Genomic DNA, 16,178 nt, shown 5'->3' on the forward strand with positions numbered 1-16,178 from the left:
TGGAAGTTTGTGCCAACAATCAACCACCTGCTGGCTGAAGGCAAACCTCCGCACATCTGTCCTGCAACCATGCTTCCTCAATTTGAATTTGTGCTCCCCTCCTCACGTGTGTGTAGTCTGAACAAGAGAAAGAAAGCCATCAGCAATGAGTTTGCTCAATCCTTTCAAGCCTTAAACACCTAAATCAGATCGCCTCGCAGGTGCCTGGTCTCCAGACGCGGTAATTTGCAGAACCGAAGCCTTTCTTGGTAAGACCACCTTTTCGTTCCTTCACTGATCTCGTTGCACTTCTCCGTACCCATTCCAGCAGAACTATGTCCTTCCAAAAATTATGCCTCAAGGCCTGTATACGTTACTCAAGATGCGGCCTAACCATGGCATGGTACAAAGGGATAATCACCTCCTTTTCCATGATAGCAAAGTTCCTGTAGATCTCTGACAACATCCTATGAGCTGTTTTCGCTCCATTATAGAATTATCTGGCTGTCTGCATTTCAGAAATTGGTGGTGATGGATATTAGAGAAGTTGAAGACGTTTGTGCACAGTGGAATTTCTCAATCTGGCAGGTGGAATGCAGTGTGCTATTAACAGCAAATGTATGAATAGGATTTACAGTTGGTGAAAGGTCGTTAATATATGAAGAAACGAGTGGGAGAAAGATCATCTGACAGCCATCTTCTGTCCACTGTGGGTGATGGTAGATTGCCCTCTTCTAACTTCTTCACTAATGCTGGTGGTCAGAGAAAGAAAAGTGGATACCCAATTGCCTAAGAACAGACTGCAGTCCAAGCCTTCGAAATGTCAAGAGTTGCTGCTTAAGTTTGGCTGAACTCGTCCAAAGACGAGTAACATAAAGTCAGTATGGCGCCTCCGTAGCCAGGTGGGCAGGAGCAGTAGTGCGTAGCACACGCTTCTTGATTAGACCGGGGTTCGAGCCCGTGACCACCAAATACAGAGGATGAGGAAAAGTCAGGGAATGACCTTCGCATATCTACCCCCCTTCCGGGAGCAATATGGCCTTAGTTGCTAATGCTCCTAAAAATCAAATAACAAACAATAAGTCAGTATGTCAGCAATGGATCGACACTAATGGAATCCGTATTGGCGACTATTGATAAGTTGGACGGTTTCGAGATAGTTCGAGAGTTGGCGGTTGATAGATTTTTGCGTTACTTTGGAAAGAGGAAAGGTAAGGGCAGTGAAGCAATAATTGGACGAGACGGATTTGTTAAGCTTTTTTTAGGAACCGGCTGGTTGGAGGAAATTTTCATTAAGGAAAAACACCAGTAGAATAAAGGAAGTGTAAAGAGGTGACACAACACAGGAAAAAGCTCAGATTTTGAGAAAAAGGGTGGATATACTGTGTGGACCCGGAGCTATCTTGGTATCAAGGTTGTTTCAGAATTCATTTATACTTCTGTTGAAAAACCACATGAAGCACTGAGTGAAATGTTTGGTATGGTAGGAGACGATTTACCAAGATCGTCGATGCAAGGGTTAGAAATAAAGTAGGATGCTAATACTTCAGCTTTATCTTTCGCTGCGGATACAACACAACTATCGGGTTATAATAGAGGTGGAAATATAGATGACCATAATCGTGGCAGAGGCTTTGTCCGGAGATCACAAGGCTTCACTATAATTCAGACAAGCAAGTTTTCTACTCCTGGCCTGTTAAAATCGAGTTTCAATTGATTAATAACTATTTTACAAATGTTTTGATCTGAATAAACATTAGCATCGGAAAGTTTAAAACAGTAATCCAACTATGGAAAAGAGGAATAGAAATCGAATCCCATTTTACATTTTTTGTACTGCTAAAGAACACGAGACAGAGAATGGCCATGAGAGAGAGAGACCCATTACAGAAGGGATCACAATTTAGTGAAGGTCTGATGTTACCTAGAAGGCCAGTAACTTTAACTTTGCACTTTTACGAGTTGTTGGTGAGGAAAAAACTCAAGAATGTTAGGTGTGTAGTTATGGTTTTCTTGTATTTTGTTAAGTAAATGAACAAGTGTAAAACTGTTAGTAATTGAAAAACTTCAGAATCTCGACCAGTTGGGTTCGTGTAACTAGAAAATTGGAGCCAGCCAGAGTTATGAACATTCAAATTACCAAAGAAAATAACTTCTATTAGGGAAGTTAGATTGGAGAAAATCAAGTTTTAAAGAAAGGAAGTCCAAATTCTGAGCGATTTGTAGCGTTGGACCGTTAAGACCGGATGAATTTGACAGAATGGGATAAAGAAATTTTGAGCGAGAGAAGATCAAAAAGAGGAGATTCCAAATCTCTAACAAGAAATATCAGAGTCAAGTATAATACCACCTTGGAAGCGAAAGGAACCAGAGCGAATAATTAGGGCACTGAGATCAGTGGTTGAGGCAACCGATAATATATTATGTTAGAAACTCAAATATGTATTTTTTTTTTTTTTTTTTTTTTTAATTGGCAAAAAAGGAAAAAAAAATCATTCCGTAGATTTTGTCCAAGTGTGTGTGGGGTAGGGGGGGGGGACCACATGAATAGCAGACATGCAGTCTTGAATATAACTATCGGAACGTAGAACTTTTACAATTTTTGAATATGGATGTAAATTATTAGGATTATTTTATCTGTATTAGTTGGGATATACCGTAATTCGAATAATATCTATATTATTTATTTATTTACGAGGGGTTTCAAAAAAAGATTTGTATTCACCACCTAGAATTAGTTGTGATAGAAAAGTGAATTTTTTTTTTTTTTTTTGTTTGATACTTTGAAATCCTATAGCAACCACACACAATTTGGTTTCGATCTGACAATTTATATTTTTTTTTTTTGCAGCGCAGAATGAAAAGTGTCACGATGGATAAGGTGAAATACAGATCAGTGATTCTGTTCCTCTTTCTGCAAGTGAAAACACTCAAAACAGTCCAAGAAGAAATGGGGCCTCTCCCAGGTTGCAGTGTTTTGCACACTGGTATAAACAATTTAAATGTGGAAGAACCTCAGTGCATGATGAAGAAATCTCAGGTCGCCCAGCAGCTCCTGTAACAGAAGAGAGTGTTGAAAAAATTGAGGCTTGAAAAATCGCCGTATCAGCTCAAAACTAGTGCAGGATCTGTGGAGAACTTCATCCATCAATAGATGCATATGAGTAAAGTGTCTGCTAGATGAGTTCCCAAGCTTATGACTCCTTACCAGAAGGAAAGAGCACGATGTGCATAAGAAATGTTGTTCATGTGCCAGGAAAAACTGAAATATTGCCGCATCCTACTTATTCGTCAGACCTTGCACCCTCGGATTTCTATTACAGATTATAAGAATTGTTTAAGAAAAATAGAGAAACATAAAAGGTTCAGCATGTGACTGTTTTTTAAAATCAGTAATCGAACTGTTGTATTACTCATAATTCAGAGATTGAGTCCTAAGTAAATATTACACGAATGGGTGCATTCGTGTAATTTCTTAACTCTCCTGAAGCTGAGGCATCCAATTTTGATGAGCTTTGAATTGTGTAATGAACTTTAATTGTGTAACAAAAATACGTGTACAAAATACACGTACAATGGCATTTCGGTTACTAGGATAAGCGAACATGTCATTGGCTGTTCGCCAATAGCCGCACATGCCGTAGTTTTTGGTCGCGTGACTGGTGCTCCCCTGGGATTTTGTCTAATTCGTTTGCTATCAGCTGCCATATTTTTAGAAATCGTTGTTGACTGCTTGGTGGAAGTCTACAAACAGAACAATATTCTCATCACGACCAGCATGGCCATGAGTTGACATCCAATCAGGGATGGGTTGGAAGACAAGAATTGCAAAAGAGTAATAGATTAGACATGCAGTGAAGTGAGGAATGAGAATTCAAGGATTAAAACAAAAATACTCGGGTAAAATTAGAGATAAAATGACGTTGGTAGCCAAGTTATTTTTAAGTTTTGGCAACACAGGTAAGAATTAATGAATAACTGAGTTAAACAATAGCAGGTAATGAAAACATGTTGGTAGTTGAACTCTACTACTGCGAAGTATTTTCTTATATACAGGTATAGAGGCAAATATTAGTTCTGTTATAGTATATTGTCACTCGTTCTGGGAGGTCTGAATTCAAATCCTATCGAAGTATATTACATGCATGTCCATGGAAAGCAAGTCGTTCTGGAGTAAGAAGAGAATGTTTATTTATGATATAAAGTAGCACTTCCTTTAGACCTCAGAACAGCTCGAAATTGTCGGGTATGAGCTCCACGTGGTGCCAATAGTATTCCACAATGATGCTGGCCCATGAGACTCGATCGCGTTTGAAGTTTCTACAGATCGGACGGAGGCAGATAGCCGCGAAAGCTTCTTCAGCATGATCTCACAAATGTTCAGTCGTTGAGAAACTATGACAGCAGGCCTGTGAGGTATGGTAAAGTGTATCGTTGTATTCCTGGAACAATTTCCAAATGATCTGTGCATTGCGACATGGTACACTTTTCTGCTGGACATAACGTTACCGAATGGATAACGTTATGAACTTGAAGGGATGCAAATAGTCGGCAACAGTTTTCAAGTAGGCTGTAGCATTCAGACGAATCCACTGATATCAGGGATCCAACATGTGCGACGAAAACATGCCACGAAAAAAAAAATAAATAAATAAAACATTCACTAACCATCATACTTCCGCTTGCAGCTTAGCACGATGGTCCATTGATTCATGCTTCTGTCTGCTGCAATACCCCATCCATGACAGCATCTGACGCATGGTGCGTTGCGATGTACTCCTTTGTACTGTCGTATTGCGCTGACATGCAACTTGACTAATCGTGGCGCTTCACGATTCTTTTCACCGTCCTTCGGCCTATTATATCAACAAGCTGTGTCTGGTGACAGGATTGTTGTTGGCCTGATGTTTTCTGGTAGTTGCACTTTAGACATTAATGCGTAGTTACCCCAGCAGGGCGACAGTGTCCGTGGTAGCTGAACCAGGACATCTAGAAACGACCATCATTCTTCCATTCTCTCGGTGCATTCGCGTGCGCACAATCCTTTGGAGCAATCGATTCCTTTGATGATAAGTGTTCTTAATAAACTGGCCACTCACTCAACATATACCCATATATTCCTGCATTGTATTATACAAGTACTGTATATCACCAATTCCTGGTATTTTGCTGTGGAGGTTTGGTTGTGAACATGGGGACGGTGTACCATTTTTGCAAAAATTGGCCATAATTGTATATATTCCTTATTTGTTAAAAAAAAAAAAAAAATACAGTACATTTTAACTTTAAATGGTTAATTTATGTAATCAGTTAACTGTACTCCCGGTGATATGCATCGTTTCATAATCAGTTCATTATTTTTGGCCTCGAAAAAGTAAAAATAAAACACCTCCGCAACTTTACACTTATTTGATCCCAAATTTGCCCGGAAAATGCTGCATACACGCGTCGAACTCTCTTATTCATGCAACATTACTATAACTAGTTAAAATACTCATTGAAAATTTTAACAAAAACCATCATTCCCATTCAGTTAGGTACTCTTAATTTCATAATTAAGAACTAATCTATTTAATTCTGGTTAATGTCATAAACTCATCTCCTTGTCCAAGTCATTCGAATGCAATGTCGTTGTAGATGCAAAATTCGGCCTTCACGGTATACAGTGGTTAATAATTACCGTCCTCCCGCAGTGGGTGGAGAAGAGCTGAGTTCGAATCCTATCAGTGACACGAGAAATTTATATGCTTTTTTTTTTTTTCACAACTTGCCTGAGTTAGTCAGTCTCAGACGAGGGTTGCGTGTATTTTATTATTTTTTCCCCCATGGATATTTCCCACACTAGATTGTCAAAATATAATCAGTATTAAATGTAATGGCATTTCGTAATCGGGATATGCCAGTTGCAGCTTCGATATTTATTCTTCTTGGATTCGGATAGAGTTATTTTGAAATCCTTAAGATTTTTGTCTTTGCAGATGATATAATATCTGTATAAATAAATGACGTGCTAAAATCATATTAGCATAAGAAATACTCGGTACTCTTAAAAGTAGTCAAACATTTCTACAACTCTAGTAAAGTAGGCCCAACCAGCTGTATGCATAATTAGCCAGTATAAGTCGTATGGTGGAGCCGACTGATGCTACATTAGTCATCTTGCCACTGCAATTTGAACCTTCAGAAATCAACTAAGCAAACATGAAAGGATGGAGGAACAAGACTGATGCAACAGCCGAAGATATACTAAGAGGAAGCGGCGATCCCTGAAAAAGGATGGTTACATCAACATGCCAGTCGTCTCTGCAGACAGTTGAAGTTTCACGCATCAGTAGAAGCGGTAGTAAGTTAGTCTAGTCTGCCATTCGGTGAAGGGTTGTACAGCCTTGGATTTTATCAAACTTCAGCGTAAAAGCCACACAATCCAGATGTCGCTTAGAGTTAATGGTGGCTTTAAACACAGACCAGGAAAACTCTTGCATCGGTACTTGCACTATCTAAAAGTGTGAATTATGCAAAGGTGGAACAAATAAGTTTATTTTAAAAATTACCCATTTTAATAGAGTGATAGATAAATCAATGTACAGTACTGCTGTCTTCGCGGATAATACAATGGCTATAATCCCCGTCCTGTCCCCACATCGGGTGGAAAAAGGTCGGGGTGTGAATCCTGTCTGTGACGCTAGGAACTTTTTGGGCTTTTCACAACGTGCCTGAGTTAGTTGGTCTCGGACGAAGATAGCAATTTTCACCCTCCGGAAACTTTTTTTTTTTTTTTCAACAAAACACGCAAACTGACCAGAGAGCACATACAAACATTCATGCATCTTGGTATGGCAATTCTCAGGTGGCCCTGATATGGCAGTTTTTTATACAGTAGTATTGTACAAATTACTAAAGACTGTTCTGCTATGATTATTAAAACTCTTAAAAAAAAAAAAAAAAAAAAGTCTCGTGCTTGAGACCATGTCCATACTAAAGAGACTAAAGTCATTCATGCTTGCAGTGGTGAGCTGTCCATCGTTCTTAGAATCTGGAAGGATGGAAAGAGGTCTCGTGGCGCTGTAGGTTGTGCTCTAAATGGTTTCGGTCAAAAGATCGAGTGTGGGACTTGGTGCAGAAAATTGTGTGGTATGGTGTAGGGTTTCTTTATATTTAATGGTTTAGAAGTTTGCTTAAAAATTTTTTTTTTCGGTGACAATCCACTTCTGTTACAGTATAATGTTTTTTCCCTGTCAATTGTTCGGAACAGTTTGGATTCTGATCCGGTTGGATTGAGGGAATTCATCGAAGGCCTCTTCACTTGGTTGGTCACAAATGAAGGCGTTTGGCTGTTCCCCTCGAAAAGATCGCGGTTTTTCATTCCACTTCCTAAGCATTTTATAAACATAGTACGACCCAATGACCTGTTGTTGAAGTAGAGTTTTAGGCACATTAGCAACTAAGTCCATATTTTTTTTTCTTTATTAACAAAACAACAAGCGGCCCCTAGCCAGAAACCAAATCCGCTATGTACATACATAAATATATATACAATCATATATATATATATATATATATATATATATATATATATATATATATATATATGATACATACAATGATATATACATATAATCGTGTTAATTACAATGTTATAGGTGTAATGAACATGTAACATGTTCACACAGCAAATCACATCACGCAACTAATCAGAATTATTAATTGTGGTACAGGAACCAGAAGACAGCAGTCTTTTTCTGTCCTAGGAAGAACGAAAACCGCACCCACTGGAGGTAGTGCTATACCATGGGTGTTAGCTAATTCTGTGTCCACAGCTGCCCAAACTGGGGTACTAGCTTAAATAAAAAAAAAAAAAAAAAAAAAAGTAGATGGCAGGCGATATCAGTTTTAAGAAATATCGATAGACATTGCAGGTGTTGGGTTGGTTCCTTGTTGTTGATAAACTTGAGAAGAGTTGCTTTCTTTTGGTGAAAACAGCAGAGCGGAACTGTTGTAGAGCTGAGAACGATTGAGAATTTTCAGTCAGCGCCACCTCATTTCCTTCAGAGAAGTTGCTGACAGTAGCTTGTAGTGTAGATCTGTCATCGTGGTACAGTCTGCAGCGATACAGAATGTGCGTCCAGGTTTCCTCAGCACCACACAAGCAGAGATTGGTGTCAGACAAGCCAAATTGAAATAGTTTGGAGTTGATGGAGCCGTGCCCAGTAAGTATATACGATATTGTTAGGCTGGGAGAAAACCATTGGCGGACGTTCTTGTTGAGAGGGAAGGTAACTGCAGGAACAAAAGAGCGGGTGACTTGACCAGTAGTAGTACTGGAATCCCATCGCGATTGCCACACACTGATAAGTTCATTCCAGATTCTCCGTTTCTCGTCTTTTTTATTATTATTATTATTATTATTATTATCTGTTTATTTCTCTTTCGAGACACCCATAGACAGCAAGTGGCTAGAGGGTGTGGTTACATTATATCAGTACAAATTTACAAGCATATTTACATGAACTTATTTACAAAATTTGGAGATGCAAAAACACAGAATATGTGGTTAATGAATTAATTGTTAAGTTGGTTTAATTAATTGCAAATGGTTGTTAAATGCTAAATATTATTATATAAATTATTAAATTAGTCTTATTATATTTATACTTGCCGATACACATTACCAAAGATTTCTGTCCTATACATTTTGTCTGTACATAGTTTCTCTGCATCTATATTTAAATTATTAAAATAATTCACAGTATTTGCTGGGAAAAATCTCCCCAGAGAGTCCAATTGAGTCAGTTGGCACTTGAGACTTGGTTCTTCCCTCTTTATTCTCGGTCGTATCATCCGGGGGCGAGTGATCAGGTTTCCCACTTTCGGCGAATCTATTCTCTCCGTTAGTAGCTTTGCCAGAGTTAAGATGTTTCTGGTTGTGATGATGTACTTCCAGGGTGTGATGTCCAGATTGGCAGACAAGACCGCTCTTGAGATGGTAAACGGTTTTCCGGCAATCTTGTTTAGCCATCTCAGGAGCCAGTATTCTACTCCTAAGAAGGCCTTGATGTTGCTCTCAGGGGCTGATGACCAGATAGTCGATGCGTACAACGGAATCGGTGTAACGCATTTAAGGATGTATTGAATTATAAGATGAGGGCTTCGGAGACCGGTGAGTTCTTGTCTAGTGCTCCACAGTGCTGCGTATGTCTTTTTCCTAATGTGTTCGAAGTGAGGTATGAAGTTTAATCCTTCATCCCACTTAAGGCCAAGGTCAACATGTGCGGGGGAATTTTGGATTCTGGTATTGTTCACAAAAATCGTAATTTCATTTTTCTTCTTTTTGTTGGTGAAGGTCATTTGGGCAGTTTTCTTTTCATTAAGTTTCAGGCCAATGTAGTGCAGATATTTCTGCACTTTGATGTTAGCAGTTAAGTTGCATGAGATGCCGAGAATCTCGCCGAGAACTCTGTTCTTTAGATGATAGCATAGTCCTTTGAAGATTATATGCAGGTCTAGTGGTAAGACTCCAGCAAGAACCTGCAGAGCAGCAGAGGACACTGTCTTGCAGGCCCGGAGCATGGCAAGCAGCATAATCCGTTGAATGGAGATGAGCTTGGAACGGAGTTTAACATTGACGGCTCTATGAAACCAGACTCCCGAAGCATATGTTGTTATTGGTACGAATACTGCTGTATAATATAATAAGAGAGTCTTCCTATTTAGTCCCCAGTCCAATTTGGAAATTCGGATAACTGCTGCAGTGAACTTCTTAATCTTCGAGGCGAGGTGATTAATATGAGAGGAGAAGGTTAACCTGTCATCTAAAATTATGCCAAGATGTTTTAATTCAGGAACAAAAGGGATTTGCTTTCCGTCTATCTTTATATTTGGAGGTATTCTGTAATCTAACTTGCCCTTAAAAACCATCAGTTTTGTTTTTGTGGCAGATATTCGCAGTTTATGTATACTTGACCACTTGATTAGCTCAGAAAGAGTTATATTGGCTGATTGTTCTAGTTGAAGACGCGATCGACCTGGAATTAGAAGAACCAAATCATCGGCGTAGGCGAAGGCAGAGATATTGTCAGGTTTTTGCGTGAGCCAGCTGTCCAAAACTATGTTCCAGAAGAGGGGTCCCAGAACTGATCCCTGGGGGCATCCTCTTGAGACGGTCCTTGAGAGAGACTGCTGTTTCGATTTGCCGACCGGGCTAGCCAGGTGGGTAAAGCACCTGCCTGGCAACCCAAAGGTCGCGGGTTCGAATCCCGCCTCGGGCTTGGATCAAAGTACTGCAAAAAAAAAAAACCTTGGGAGGTGCATTATGGCCACAGAAGCCGATGCGCCAACAACTACCAAAAAAAAAAAAAAAAAAAAAAGCTGTTTCGAGATTACTTGGATGAGTCTATTTTGGAAGTAGCTTCGAATAACTTGGAACAGTTGCTGAGAGCACTTGGCTTTGGTAAGACGATTGGGAGCGCTCTCCCACCAGAGGGAATCGAAAGCTGTCTCGAAGTCATTGAATATGGCTATTTCATATTTAGCCCTCGAAGCTGATATGTGGTTAACTAAAGAGACCAAGGCGTCTTCACGGGATTTTCCCTTCTTGAAGCCAAATTGAGATGGAGACATCAAGTTTTGACCTTCAATTAAATCTGCTACTCTGGGTGCTAACAATCTTTCAACCCAAGCACGGTACTAAGTACTATAGGTTCTAATACCTGTCGTGTTTGGGGTTCACATAAAAAAAAAAAAAAAAAAAATGGTTTGCCAAAAGAGAGATGGGTCTGTATGCTTTGGGATCTGATTTATTTTTGTCCGGCTTGTGAATAATTTTGATCAGAGCTACCTTCCAGAGATTAGGAAATATCCCCTCAGTAAGACATTTGTTGTACATAGAAGTATTTCTGGAAAGATTTTGGCAAATGTGATAATTACAGCATTTTCCACAAGATCTAAACCCGGACATTTATGGATATTTATTTTGCTTAGGGCCAGCTTAAGCTCGGGAAGAGTGAAGAGATCCGTTTCATATGAGGAGTGGTAGGTTGAATTGCTGTTCCTGATAGATATTTGTTCTGGAGTTTCTGTGGTGAGATCGTCCAGGGGAAGCAAGCGATACAGGATGACGTTAACTGAGTCATTCCAGTTATTGGTTTCTGTGTTTTTGTTCACTACAGTGTTCACTACACTTCATGAGAGTGATACGTGTTTTTGCTAATTTTATATAATAGACTCCAGGGATAAGAATTTCCTATGGAGTGAACTAAGTGTTGCAAGGAGACAAGTTTTTGTTTTGCAGTTGTATTTATGTATTCGTTCCGCTGGCCTTTATAGATATTTTTTAGTCTGGTGACTTCTGGTTCAGGCCAGTACCTTCTTCGTTGAAAGTCTCTGCGTGCTTTGTGTACTTTTTTGCGCAGAGTGGAAAGTTCAGCTGTCCACCACGGAACTGTAGTATGCTTGCTAATTTTCTTCTTAGCTGAGCGTTCTGTAGCACGAAGTAAGGCAGCCTGTACATAGACTGCATATTCTGAGGCATTGAACTGGTTCAAAGACCGGCGAGTGTCAACGTTAAAATTCTTGTGAATTGAAGACATAAATAAAGGCCATTTGATGGTTTTGATAGAAAATCTTCTAAGATCTTTTGGAGGAGGAGAAGGAGGGGGACCTGTAGTATTTGGAAGGGGAGATACCTTAAAAGTGATTTATCGGTGGTCACTGTTTGTGTAGTCAGTATGTATGGTCCAATCAGAGATCCTCGAGGACATGGCGGACGTTGAAATGGTTAAATCAATGTTTGATCCTCCGTGGACGTTTGAGAAGGTGTGCGGTTAGTTGGGTAAGTTGTGCAGATTTAAATTGTAGGTGAATAAAAATTCCTCGAAAATCCTACCTCTTGTCCAAGACACTGCTGAACCATAAGAAAGATTTTGCGTTTGAATCAGTTGTAATTATTAAATATGTGGGATTTAAAATAGCAAACACCTGTTCTAGATATCTTTCTGATAAATTAATATCTGCTGATGGTGGACAATATAGTGACAGTAAGTAGAACGAGAAAGTTGATGTAGAGACTAAAATACAGGTGGAATTTTGATTACACAAGCCAGAGATAACAGTGATATCCAGCTTGTTGTTGAATATGACGATGGCAGATTTAGGATCTGTTGCAGAGGACTGGATGATTCTTGTAGTCATGGGATATCCCATAACTTTGGAAGATTGCCCATAAATGTGCTTAGAGACATAAGGTTCCTGAATGCATATAATATCAAATAAATTTTCTGTTGCAATGAGCCTGATCTCATCAGCAACGCATCTAGAGTGTTGTGCATTGATCTGCATGATTGTAAGTCGGAAGGGAGAGTCTGGTTCGCTGCCTAGCTATGCAGAGAGAGGCACACTGCCCGTCTTTGGTCTCGAGATCGCTTGTACCGCTGGTTGTTCATTATGATTGCCAAACGATGGCATTACCAAGAGACCTGCGGGCCAGATATCTTTGTTTAGATATCTTTCTATATTGGGACTTTTGATCTTAATCCGGAAAGAGGAATAGGATGGATGCCTGGTATGGACCTTTATGGGGGTACCGGGTATGTTGAGCTGCTTCAGAAGGGTTTCAATTTGTTCTACTGTTGTTTCCGGGCATAGTCGACTTATAAAAATGCTGGAGGGCCTTACCCTCCTTCCACTACGCTGCACCGTTTTAATACCCAATGTGTTAGGGTTAGAGCCAATAACTGCATCATGATTCTGAGCTGCTTGGGTAAAGAAGATCTTGTCTTGCTTGGAAGTAACGTTACTGTTGATAGGTGCTGATTTCATTCTCCATGCTCTTGGTTCAACTGTCTTCTTGGAGCTACTTTCAAACGGCATGTTGTGACCATCAGTTGTATTTGTTGCATTACTGTTCGTTGTTGGTCGGAAGTAATGCTGTTGTATGTTTTGCTGCAGATAGCTCGATTTGGGCTGTTTGGATTTTTTGTAGTTCAGTTCTGAACCTCTTACGGCCGCTTTAGTTGGTCTTCTGGTGTTCTGATGCATTATTTCTCCTTGTGCAGCTGATAACTGGTGTGTAGTCTGGTTCCGTCTGTTTTGCTGAGAGGATCTGTCACCTCTTAATAAGGAATCTGGAGTTTTTCTTTGTGTGATTTTTTTTTGATAAATTCTAAATAGTCAGAATTCCTTAGCATTTCTTCAAGATTACTAGAGGCCTCAAGAGCAGGTTTATTATTATTAGTATTAATCGGCACCTTAGGTTGCTGCAGTACAGTCTCACTAGGCGCGGAAGAGATAGGATCTGATGTTTGAGTACCCACTTCCCTTTTGAGTATGGCTTCCTTTTATTTTGTTGAGCTTTTCAGGGTTCTTAGGTATGTTTCAAGAGTATCGGCTATTCTGTTAACGGCTTCAAGTATCATCTCAAAGCCCTTTGTTTCATGCCCTTCTCTGTGCAATATTAAATCCTCAATTTTCTTTGAGACGTTGTACTCAGTTTTCTAGTTTTTTCCCATTGGCCGAGATATATTTTTTAAAATTATTTATCTCGCTAATACAAGTGGCATGAAATTCCTGAATTTTTTCTTTTTATATCTCTGTTTTTGCTACCGGGTTCAAAGATCGCCATAGATTGTGGTTTATGGTCTTCTGTGTGGATTACTGCTCCCGGCGTCCTCGGTTCAGGTATGCCGTCCGAATCAGGCGGTCCAATAATTGTAATGTTATTTCGCGTATTCTTTGCTTTTCTAAGTGTTTTCTTCATTGTGATTTTCCTGTACGGAAATCTGAAAGTGCTGGTCGGGGAGTTATTCCTAGAAACGCTAGAGCTACATTTAGTTGGCTGGACACCGGAGGCACGTATTGGCCTGTCACTTAGACGTTTTAATTGTGCACATTCCTTTCGTGGGTAGGTAGAAGATTTAGATTTCTTCATTGTTAGGCCAAATGGAAATTTACAGACAATTGTTTACAAGCCCTAAGGATAATTGTAGGGTAGATCTACACTTGAACGGAGTAGGAATTTGAATTGGGGGAAAATTCATAAGGGAATTGATTGGATTATCCCAACAGCAGGGTCGATACTAGCACTTTTGACCTTGCAAGCCTATTGTTCCAGAATTCTGGCAATCAGCAGTAGCATTATCGGCCGTCTAATATTAATTTTAAATTTGAAAATTGCACTGTACCTGTTACTTGTGGAATTAAATGGAAAGGATTGATGTATAGCTTACACTTCCTGGATTCAGTAGATGTCAAATATGGATCAGTTTGGTGAAGCTAATACAAGAACATAGTAACTAAACTGGGAGCACACACAGACATTCGACTTGACCGTGGAAAGACTGCTAATAGAATCCCTAAGTCCATATTGTGCCGTATATATTGTTTGTAAATTGCGTGTGTTCTCTGGTTTGTTTGCCCTTCTGGGTAGTACAGTTGGTAGGATTGCCGTCCCGCCCACACCGGGTGGAAAAGATCTGAGTTAGAGTTCCGTAGATGAAGAGAGGAATTTTTATGGGCCTTTTGCACAACGTGGCTGAGTTAGTCGGTTTTAGGAGAGGGTAGCATGGATTTTTCTCCTGGAACCTCAGCTTTTTCGTCCAGCAAACAGAAAATCGACCCCAGAACACACGCAATTTACGGAGAATATACTCGGAGCAATTATGGCCTTAGTCGCCGATACTCCTAAAACCCTACTACAACATCTGGTCTGTTTTTCTGGACGAAAAACTCGAGTTTCCGGAGAAAAACCATGCTGTCCCCGCCTGAAACCGACTAACTCAGCCACGTTGTGACAAAGGCCCATAAAAATTCCTCACGTCATGGACGGTACTCGAACTTGGGTCTTTTCCACTCGTGTGGTGAGGACGGCGATTCTACCAATTGTGCTACCCACAAGGGCCTAGTGACCTGTATCAGAGCTATTATCGCGCTGTGTGATATGTAATAAATAATAATACACACCAAACAGATACATATGTCTGGGACATTATTTTATCATATTTCCGGATTATTTTTAACTGAAATTCACAAATAAGGCTATAAGAATGAAAACGGCTAAAGATGTCGTACCTTTTATTTTATTATTATTTTTTTTTTTAGAAGTTTTTGTTGTAACTTCTAAGAGTTTTTTAAGGAAAGCCAGCACCACTTTCACTGTCAACTTGTTTCCGTTTCATGTAGTATGAAAGTTGCCCTTACAGTTTTTCAAAAGGTTCTACTTTGGTAGAACTCACATTTTCGTAAAGAAAGTAAGGGTAACACATCTCCCATAGTTTCGGCATGGAACCAAACCTGTATGAGGTGAGTCAACGTGGAAATTAATTCCACGTTGACTCACCGTGGAAATTAATTCCACGTTGACTCACCGTGGAAATTAATTCCACGTTGACTCACCTTTGTCCGTAATGACCGCTTCAGTGCGCCGTGGAAAACTTTCTAGTAATTCTAGGCATCATCCAAATCTACCTAAAGACTTCCATTAGTCTTTTTATTATTATTATTAAATCAATTTATTGCAGTATGCTTCATCCCTGAACAGCTTTCAGCTAGGGGGTGCCTGTATACATTTGTACATGATAAAAATACAAATCATACGTAAAAATATGCATGGAGAAACATTAGATTCTACATACATAAAATAATATGACAAATAACAGCCAATAACATACACGTACATAATATATACAAAAAAATTAATTCTCCTGAGCACAGGGGCAAGGTATGTCATTATCGTAGCTCTTATATTTATTGGTGGTTTCACCATTGATTGGGGGTTTCACCTCCTGACTGATACTGCTACCAAGTACACAGAGCGGTTGCTATGTCTTGTTGGCCAAGGAACTTTCTGACTGTCCTACAGGTTTTCAGGATTGCGAATTTCTAGAGTTCTTTGTGGGTGTTCTCTGGGAGACCTATTGCTGCTAGGCTGTTATGTAGGGTCTTTCGCTGTTTTCTGGGCGCCTCCGTAGCCAGGTGGGCAGGAGCAGCAGTGCGCAGCACACGCTTCTTGATTAGACCGGGGTTCGAGCCCGTGACCACCAAATACGGAGGATGCGGAAAGGTCAGGGAATGACCACCGCATATCCCTGGAACAATATGGCCTTAGTTGGTAATGCTCCTAAAAACCAAATAACAAACAAACAAACAGCTGTTTTCTGTTGCTCGATGAGGTCTATCAGGCCCCTTTCTTCCCTCTTTCCTAACTATTG

The sequence above is a fragment of the Mastigoproctus giganteus genome, chromosome 8 (genome assembly GCF_048544385.1).
Source record: "Mastigoproctus giganteus isolate SK-2022 chromosome 8, ASM4854438v1, whole genome shotgun sequence".
NCBI lineage: Eukaryota > Metazoa > Arthropoda > Arachnida > Uropygi > Thelyphonidae > Mastigoproctus > Mastigoproctus giganteus.